The 9226-nt window shown below is 39.7% G+C and overlaps 1 long non-coding RNA gene across 3 annotated transcripts; it reads right to left on the bottom strand.

The window, feature by feature from the left end:
- Positions 1 to 2023: 2023 nt before the first annotated feature.
- On the bottom strand, positions 2024 to 6134 carry LOC133740620 (uncharacterized). 3 transcript variants are annotated; one of them, XR_009861337.1, is made up of 6 exons: positions 5753 to 6134; positions 5227 to 5287; positions 3183 to 4180; positions 3067 to 3103; positions 2505 to 2731; positions 2024 to 2336 (listed from the first exon to the last, which is right to left on the bottom strand). It is a non-coding gene; the product is annotated as an uncharacterized LOC133740620 (long non-coding RNA). The 3 variants fall into 3 exon arrangements; XR_009861338.1 differs by having other exon boundaries at positions 2024 to 2407; positions 3067 to 4180; XR_009861336.1 differs by having other exon boundaries at positions 3067 to 4180.
- Between the last annotated feature and the right edge of the window lie 3092 nt (positions 6135 to 9226).

Raw genomic sequence — 9226 nt, 5'->3', positions numbered from 1 at the left:
GGACACAAGTTGTTCTTCTGATGCCATATCAGTCCTCCTGTTGTGTAAATAGTTGGGCTGTGCTGGCCTTGCCCAGGGCCCTGGGTGCCCGGGGTGGCATCCCAAATGAGCTCCGCCATGGTGGGTCGTGAACCCGGCCCATGGCATAGTACATGGGAGTACCGATGGGGCCCAGCCGATAGTGCCAAACTTAGTTGAGACTTCCCTAGTATGTACATTGACAAAACTCAAATCTTAAAAAAGATAATTAAAATCGATGGGAACAGATCTGGGAGGCGTTCCTTGTGGGTGGTGCGAAGATTGTGGTGCCACCAAGCTTGACTGAAGATGGTGGTGGGCTGTGGATGCCGGAGTGCAGTGGTGTGGTGATGTCTTCGAAAAAGAGAGGCTGAATAAAGGGTGAGGAAAGAGAGACTGAATAAAGGGTGAGGGGGAGAGACCGAGAGAGTCAGAGAGCCAAAGAAAGGTGAAGATGGAGGGAGGGAGGGAGGGAGGGAGGGAGGGAGAGAGAGAGAGAGAGAGAGAGAGAGAGAGAGGTGGAAGGAATAAAGGGTGAGTGAGAGAGTGCCGGATAGAGGTGAAGATGGAGGGGGGGGGGGGGAGAGAAGGATAAGAAAGAAAGAAAGTAGGAGGCGCACGAAGTGAGAAAGATAATATATTATATTTATATAAATTGGTACGGGCCAGGCCCAAACGGGACTTGGAAACTGGCAACCAAGGCCCGTCCCGTTTGTTCTGTTCGGTACGGGCCGGCCCAACAGTAAATTTTTATGTTTTTAATATTGGCCCGTTTTAGTTGTTTTCGGTATGGGCTCGGGTCGGGTTCGGTACTTCGGTTTTATATGCTCAACCCTATTAGTGACAGCCTGACTTGTTTGCATCACAAGTTGGGGGAATCCAAAGTGAGCTAAGAAAGGAAGCAAATGACAATATTGAACAGGGCCAAAATTGTAATATAGAGCAAATGGAGGGTTCTCAGAGGTATTTAGTGGATTTTACAATATGGTCATTGGGAGCCCTAGATCTAAGCATATAGCAAAGAAGCACTGCGGTCCAAAGAAGGCAACTGAAACAACAAAGGAAGCTATGCAATCTGCTTAACCAAGTACTGAAGGACCTGAAACAAGTCAAAGTGAAAAAGAAACAAGTCAAGTCAAAGCTGAATTGGAAGAACCAATTGTTCAAGTACCTAAACCAAGAGTTGAATTTGAAGAACCAAGTGTTCAAGTACCTGAACCAAGTTTTGAATTTGAAGAACCATGTGCTCAAGTAGCTGACTCAAGTTTGACTCAAGAGGTTGCTTATTCTAAGAAGGTTGAAAGCAACAAAGGCAAGAGTACGTACACTATGCCAAAAAGTCCATTAGTTGACAGAACTGTTCTGTCGTCTGAATGAACTGAAATCTGTCATCTAGTACGGTGTCGTGTCTTGGGGGTATCAGACGACAGAACACTTCTGTCGTCTGATTTTTCAGACGATAAAAACAAATAAAAGTCTTGTGTCGTCTGCTGAGTTTTGCATTTCGAGACCAATATGATATGTATCTTTAAAAGCAGTAACACAACAGTTTTGTGTTGTATGAGAAACAAAACAACGATATTCTAATATAAATTCTATTGTGTGAAGCATATTTGCAAGACAGATTTCTATCGTTTGAGATTATTAACACGACAAATATTTGTGGTCTGAATATAAAAGAGACCACAAATTGTATGTCTTTTATATAGTCTTTGGTTAAGTCCAACCACACTTATTTGTTGTTGTATACACTTTAACCAACATTTTCATCTAACTTCTGTTGTTGTTTTGCCATTTAGACTACAATTTTCTGTTGTACCCCAATGCCAAAAGGACAATAAACTTCTAATTGATTTTTGTGTTGTTTTTGTGCAGCTGCAACCACACATTTTGGTGTGCTTTTGTTGTAGCTTGCAATGTGAGATAACACATATTAGTAATCCCTGTTACAATTGGTATGCATGCATTCTGAAAATTAAAATTGCCCATTCATGAAACCATAAAATCCACATCCAAAATCATTCATTGCAATTTCCATTAATCCACCATTGTCTCATATACACAAACCTAATCATGAGCATCAATTCAAAATGGCCCATATCTACTAATCTGGATCTGCAGACAAGTTCAAATGCTCAATGAAGGAAGAATTTCTAATAGAGACAAGTCAATAAAAGAACTAGCTAGTTGTATTGCTATACCAGTTTCATAGAAATAGTAATGCGACAAACTTTTCCATACTGAACATCATCTATCAAACAGTTTGCACTATCACCAAGTACTGTGAGCAGCTTACCATCGGGACTAACAGAGGTGTTCTGCCAATAAACAACAAAGCCAACATTGAGCGAAATGGTAAAGAATAACCTTACTTCAGAACAGAGGTGTTCTGCCAATAAACAACAAAGCCAACATTGAGCGAAATGGTAAAGAATAACCTTACTTCAGATTAATAATTAAAAAAAAGGTATCTATAGGGTACTCACATTTACAGACCAATGGCACTCAAAGGAGAAGCGATTCAGGCAAGTGAACTTTTCGATGTCAAAACTCTAACTTGAGCATCATTACTTGCGATATTACCCTCATTGAGCCACTATACAGAGAGCATTCAGTCAAATTAAGTCAAGTCGAGCAGCCTGCAACACTTTCTGGAGGGGAACTTATGTTGGGTTTTGGAAAATATCCATTGCATTAGTGATAGCATTCTCATCTGTTGTCACAAGAATGAAGTGAGCACCATGAGAATGAAGTGAAAACATTAACCACACTAAACCTTAAACCTAGATATCAGTAAACCATAAGAATCCCAACTGATAAAGAAAAAAAGTCCATTAAAAGTTACCCCAAAGTTTGGAAGCTTCATATATAGTTGACGAAAAACTTAAACTTGAAGTTTCGAAGCTTCATATATAGCTAATGAAAAAAGTCGATTAAATGTTACCCCAAAGTAAGACTCAATTCTACCAGGCAAAAGCAACTGTACAGCACAAGAAAAGGATACTAGCTTATCAATTTCGATCAGCATACTAGAAAAGTGTTGCTTACCAGGGTATAGTATCCCTGTTTTTCAGCTTTCATTTTCCTGGTCCATCAGTTTTAACACATTAGAATGAGTCCAAGTTTATGAAGTGATGTCACAAATGACTGTAGATAGAACTTACCAGGCAACATCAAGACCCTTACATCTGTAGGGTCAACTTCCACATCTGAACAATAGCATGGAAACCCTTTATAGTGAAAAGGGTTACTATGATGCTGACTTGCTGAGTTAATTAATAAGAATGGTGATTTCCATGTAACTTTTGCTTTGGTTCCTAAAGAAGACCTACAGTTATGACATGACAACTTGACAATTGTTCACGATCAACATATCATTGATTATAGTGTTCAAAATTCCGAAGTTCCTTGAGATTCATAGATGTAACAAGATCTTGACTTCGATAAAGAAGCTCCTCTAATGGCTGAACAGTTTAAGATTGGATTAGTTATATTTAAAGAATATATGGAAGGGTAAACTCAACAAGAACTCAACAGATAATATCCAAAGCATAGTTGATATTCTAAAAAAATTAGAAACATACTTCTACAACTACTAATTGAGTTCTTCCAGGTTTACGCCAAAGGTATCAATAAATCATCCTAGGCATCCAAAATAAATTCAAAATTGAGGTCTTCCCAAATCGTCACTCTTATTATACGAAACCACAAACATATAATCCACCAATATCATAAATCCCATAGCAACAATTACACAAAACTACAACATATCTGAAATTCTCACAAATGATCAAGGGAGCTAAACTCACCTACCCAATAAGCCAATTAAAAATAACCAATACACATATACATAAAAAGAAACAAGGCACAAGGAAATTATATATGAATTGAGGAACCCAGAAGAGAAAGATGAGACTTTTTCAACAGGGAGAGTGATATAGATTGACAGGACCCGCCCCGAATTTCACCCTGAAATCCGAGGTGGCCCTGCGGGGCCCACCTTAGAGATAACTCTACCGAGAATTGGTCGAGTCACCCCTAAAGTGGACTACCCAAAATAGTAACCAACAATAGATCAGAGCCAAACAAAGAAGTGCGGAAGCTATTCGTCAACTATGCCTCGATCCATGTACGCCCGACCTCAACTAATAGCGCCTGCAAACTGGGCATTAGAAACCGAAAGGCCCAGGGGAAAGTAGACGAAAAACGTTAGCGTGAGTGGACAAAAATAAACAATTTAAAAGAAAAAGGATTTCATACTTTCCCACATTTATTTCATTAAAAACCTCGATGCATGCACAAATGGTAAAACACATTTAGCTTTAAATCTAAGGATTTCAAAACGGTAAACCGACTAGCCTCGCTAGTCAAAACATTCGAAAAATATATCATAAAACCGAAATCTCGTTTCTCAAAAAGATAAGACCAGCCCCGCTGGCTACAGTGAAAATCGGACTAGCCCCGCTAGTCAAGCAACGATAAAATATGGGGAAGAAGTTTCACCATACGAAAGAAGGGAGCCTCCCAGGCTCGGGTCGGAGTGTCCCACACTCTGGAGCATCCCATGCTCTGCTCTTACTCACCCACAAACACATAGTAAGCAGGGAGGAGTACTAATAGGCTAGCTAGCAATAAATATGACGACCCAGGTATGGCGGGTAAAAACCATTCAAAACCAATAAATCCATAAGGCTTCCCCATGTCCCACGAATAAAGAAAAACGCGGGTACGATTCCCAACCGCACCCAGAAATTCTCGTAAAACGTCGTATAAATCAACAGCGTGTCCCACACGCTAAGAAAATAATTAGATCATCAACAAGGCATTCCCAATGCCAAAACCGAAAGTCGATAGATAAATAAGAAATAACTGCATCGAAATCCCATTTCGAAAAGCTTTCCAGAAATCTCAAAACAACGAATAGAAATATAATTAATTCCGGAAATCACCTCGGAAAAATAATTCATCCAAATTCAACATCAATTATAAATTCGAATCCGAGCATAACAAATTAATAACCGAAATTCATAACCGGAATAAATCATAATTACTTCATGAAAATCATTATTGAAAGCAAATCCACGTGATAAATCGAAATAAATTTCCGAAATCCATTCGTATGCTCGAAAGTAATATATTAATTAGGTAAAGCATTAATTCAAGAAAATAAACGCATGCATCATTATTTAAAAACAAACGTCCACTCACAGTACTAGTTGGCGACCACGCAAACGAGTCCCTTCATCTAGCCGTAGCTCGCAACATTGCCCTGTACACAATTATATTTCCGTAAACGGCAATCCGATAAAATAAATACGAACCTAAACGAAACCCGAAAATCTCTATCTCCAATACTTCTCAAATTCCACCCAAATCTCTTCCACAACACCAATTCCTCAATCTACATATTCCACAATGAAAACGAGGGAAATCCAACGGCCGGATTTCCCACAATTCCATCACAAAACTTCAAACTTCGGAAATTCACAAATAATTCCAAACTCCTCCAAAATTCACCAAACTTCACATACAAGCTCTATGATAATTATAGAATTTAACTAGCCAGAAAATGAAATTAAAAAGCTACCCTAGCCGCCGCTACCGCCGCCCACAGTGGCGGCGCCGCCGCCACCGCCACCAGCTCCGATGGCCACCAAACTTTGGCAGCAGCACCTACTCAACGGACCCAATAATTCTTTCAACTGTGACCAAGTCAGAAAATGAGCGGAAGTACCTCAACAATTAAGGAGAAGCTTGAACTCAAATTGTGAATAGTGACCGTAATCTTCCAATCGTCGATTCTTCCTCTACACTGCAAATCATGGCTCAAGGCTAGGGGGAAAATGATCCTTGGCAAAAACCGAACCTTCGACGCCGGTTTGGTGGCCGGAGACGGCCGGAATCGCCGGAAATCGACGAAACTCCAAATTGCTACAGTGAACTTCACGGCTCAAATCCAAGCTCCTCGGGCCGAGCCACCGCAAAACACCACCACAGGCGCCTAGAGGGAGCGGAGACGAGTCCGCCGGTACCCGCCATGCACTGCCAGGTGGCCGGAAAAGGAAAGTGGCCGAAGTTGCAGAGCGACGAGGAGAGAGAGAGAAAAACGCGGGGAGGAGGAGAGAGGGAGAAAAAAGAAAAATTACCGGCCTCCACAGTAACTTTTCAAATTTATACTACTTATCATGAACAGTAACTTCTACCTTTTCGCTTATAACTTTCGCATACGAACTCCGATTTTTACGTACCACGTATGCACGCGCTCGGTTTAACGTCCCCTACAACTTTCATGAAGAACATTTTCTCAAATTTTGACCCGAATAAAAAGTCAACTTTTAGGGCCCCCTAAAAGTATCGAAACGACAATAAAAGTGAAAGTAGTTGTCGTTTACCGTCCAAATGACTAGTAAACGGGTAAATTTGGGTTCGGGACGTAACATAGATTGCACAAGATTAAAGAAATCTCTCAATTCAATCAATCAATCACGCTATAATCACTATATAATTTCCAAAAACAGTTGTTCTATGATATGCAGCACTATCCCCAGCTGCAAATATTGAAGTCTACCAAACAAAATCATCAAAGAAAACCCAGAAGACACAAAAGTCAACCAATCCAATTCACCATGACGAAAACAAAAAAACACTATCCTTTAACAAATTAAATGGATGTAAACTTACAGAGAGGGCAGAAAATTCATGGGTTTGAGGCCAGGTCTTGTCTTTTTGATATGCTCTTTGTATCTATTAAGTTCAACATCAAGCTTATTGATCTTCTCATCCACTTTCATCTTCACTTACCCCTCATCCCTTCTTCGAAAACCAAAAATTACATCAGTCATGGCTTCCCAGACTCTCTTCTCCCAAATCCCAACCCTAATCAGACCCCTGACCCCCAAATTCAAATTCTTCTTCGCTCTATGTCCCTCCCTCAAGCTCAATCATACTCCCAATCCCATCCCCAAGCTTCATCTCTCTCTCCGTCGACCCCTGTCTCCGCCACTACCCAAACCCTAATTCACAAAGAAAATTAGTTTGACTTGAAATCAAGAAATAATGAAAGAAAATTGAAATAAAGACAAGAGGAAAAGACCTTCCTGTTAATTCTACAAATGTCCTCTCCAGTTTTTGATAGAACACCTTCAGCAACAAGCCTGTCTATAATTTCTACAATCCAGCCAAAGAGAATCCAAATTTATCAACCTCTAAATACGTAAAAATCCCTGAACTTTACCACAATTTGTAATAACCACAACTACACCCACATGCCTAGATAACAAAAATCCTACCTTTGATCAAGATATGCAAGAATTCAAAGTTGTACACCAGAATCATAATATCAAACTCAAAGAACCAGATTAGAAATAACTTACAAATTCAAACAGCCACAACTACAACTACATGCCTATATAAGAAAGATCCAAACTTTGAACAAGAAAAGTAACAATTCAGAGTTCTAAACAATAACTACAAATTAAATATTCAGAGCAATTGAAAAAAAAAATAGATAGTAAGTTTTAGACATGGTTAGAAACAATACCCAGTTGAGCAAACCTCTTGTAAATGAACCTCTCAATTCGATGTCCAAGGGATCAAATGAAATCGACTCAAATTGAGAGGGAATATAACTAATTGAAAGTTAGGGTGTTCGTCGAAGTAGCTGTTCTTAATGGAGAATGGCTAAAATTTAAGCAAACCTCTTGTAAATGAGAAACGGGTGGCTAGAGCTTGAACTGGCGACCACCCATTTGTGGACGGGCAAGCCACTGGAGAGACGAGTGTCGCCGGAGCAAGAGTTACCGGTGAGACAGTCGACGTGGTCGGTGCCCTAAATCCCCAAATTGAATTCTAGATAAAGCCCTAAAACCCAAAATGAATCCAATTGAAGCCCTAAATCAAATAATAGTGAATTGAATGACTTAACAACAATAGTGAAACAATAGGTTTGGTTGGTTTAGAGAGACCGATGAAATCAATACTTTGAATATCAACATGAGCGAACGCGTGATAGAGAGAGAGGTTTCTCTGTGTTTGTTTCAAAAAGTGATTGACATGGAGATGAGTTTGTTCTGTGATTGTCGAAGAAAACTAGGGCTGACAAAGTCCGGGTTTTGAGTTCAGATGAGAAGAGAGTGAAGAGAGAAGACTTGAAGGAGTCAAAGAAAGCATAGCAGAAAAAGAGACGGAGTGTTTGTCAAGTTTTTGGTCTCAGTTTTAGACAAAGTTGCTGAGTGTGAGAACACGTAGTGTTTTACAGTTATGTCAAAAAAGACTTAAAAGAAAAGTCAAACTCAAGCTATTCAGACAACACAATTTCTTAAAATGTTGTCTGAATATCACCCTATTGACTTCTGAGCTAGGGTTTGGGACCTTTGAAAGGGAAAGCACTTGATGTAGCTAGAGGGAATTCCAAATTTTTTGCTAAGGTTAGATATGAAATATTTTCATCTTTTACAAAGACATATTAGTGTTGTCTGAATCTGACCATATTTTCAAAATGAAACAAGTATGGTTTCTCTGTGTATCCAGACGACAGAAAATCAGCCTTTTGTCGTCTGATGTGTGTCGTCTGATAGCTTTTTTGGCATAGTGGTAAGAGGTTTATTGGCGCTGAGAACGGCAAGATGTTTGCATTTGAGGCTGAGAAGAGCAAGAAGGGTAGACATGCTGCCAAGAAGTAGGGGAGAAAAACTAAGAAGCCAAGGTACAGCACCATGAACAAAAGGGAAAAGGTTTATGAGCAGGTAGAGAACACTGATTCAAGCTCAGATGGTTCTAATTTCTATGTGGACAGTGATTATGATTTAGTTGATTCTGAAAATGATGTTTAATTTGAAGAAAAGGTGGAAAATCTAAGGGTTGTTGAAGAGTTTGAAGACATGGAATTCAAGGGTGAATGCAGTGATCATGGTGGTAAGTCAGATGAAGATCTAGAAAGCTTGAGAGAATTTGAGACTGAAGAAGATGAAGAAGGGAATCCACTCCCCATGCCCACTTGGCGAAGTATTAAGTTGAAGTTTTAGAATAGAAGGATAGATATGAAGAACCTAAAATTTGCGGTTTGTCAATATTTACAAACTCTGAAGTGCTTAAGGAAGCAGTGAGGGAATGTGCACTAGTCCAAAGAAGAGGTTTGTGGTTTCAGAAACACAATAAAGAAGATTGAGGTTAAGTGTCAGTGGGGTTGCCTGTATTGGTTGTATGCTAG

This window comes from Rosa rugosa, chromosome 3 (genome assembly GCF_958449725.1).
Source record: "Rosa rugosa chromosome 3, drRosRugo1.1, whole genome shotgun sequence".
Lineage (NCBI taxonomy): Eukaryota > Viridiplantae > Streptophyta > Magnoliopsida > Rosales > Rosaceae > Rosa > Rosa rugosa.
Note: the sequence above shows the minus strand (reverse complement) of the source record. Positions and strands in the feature narration are given on the sequence as shown.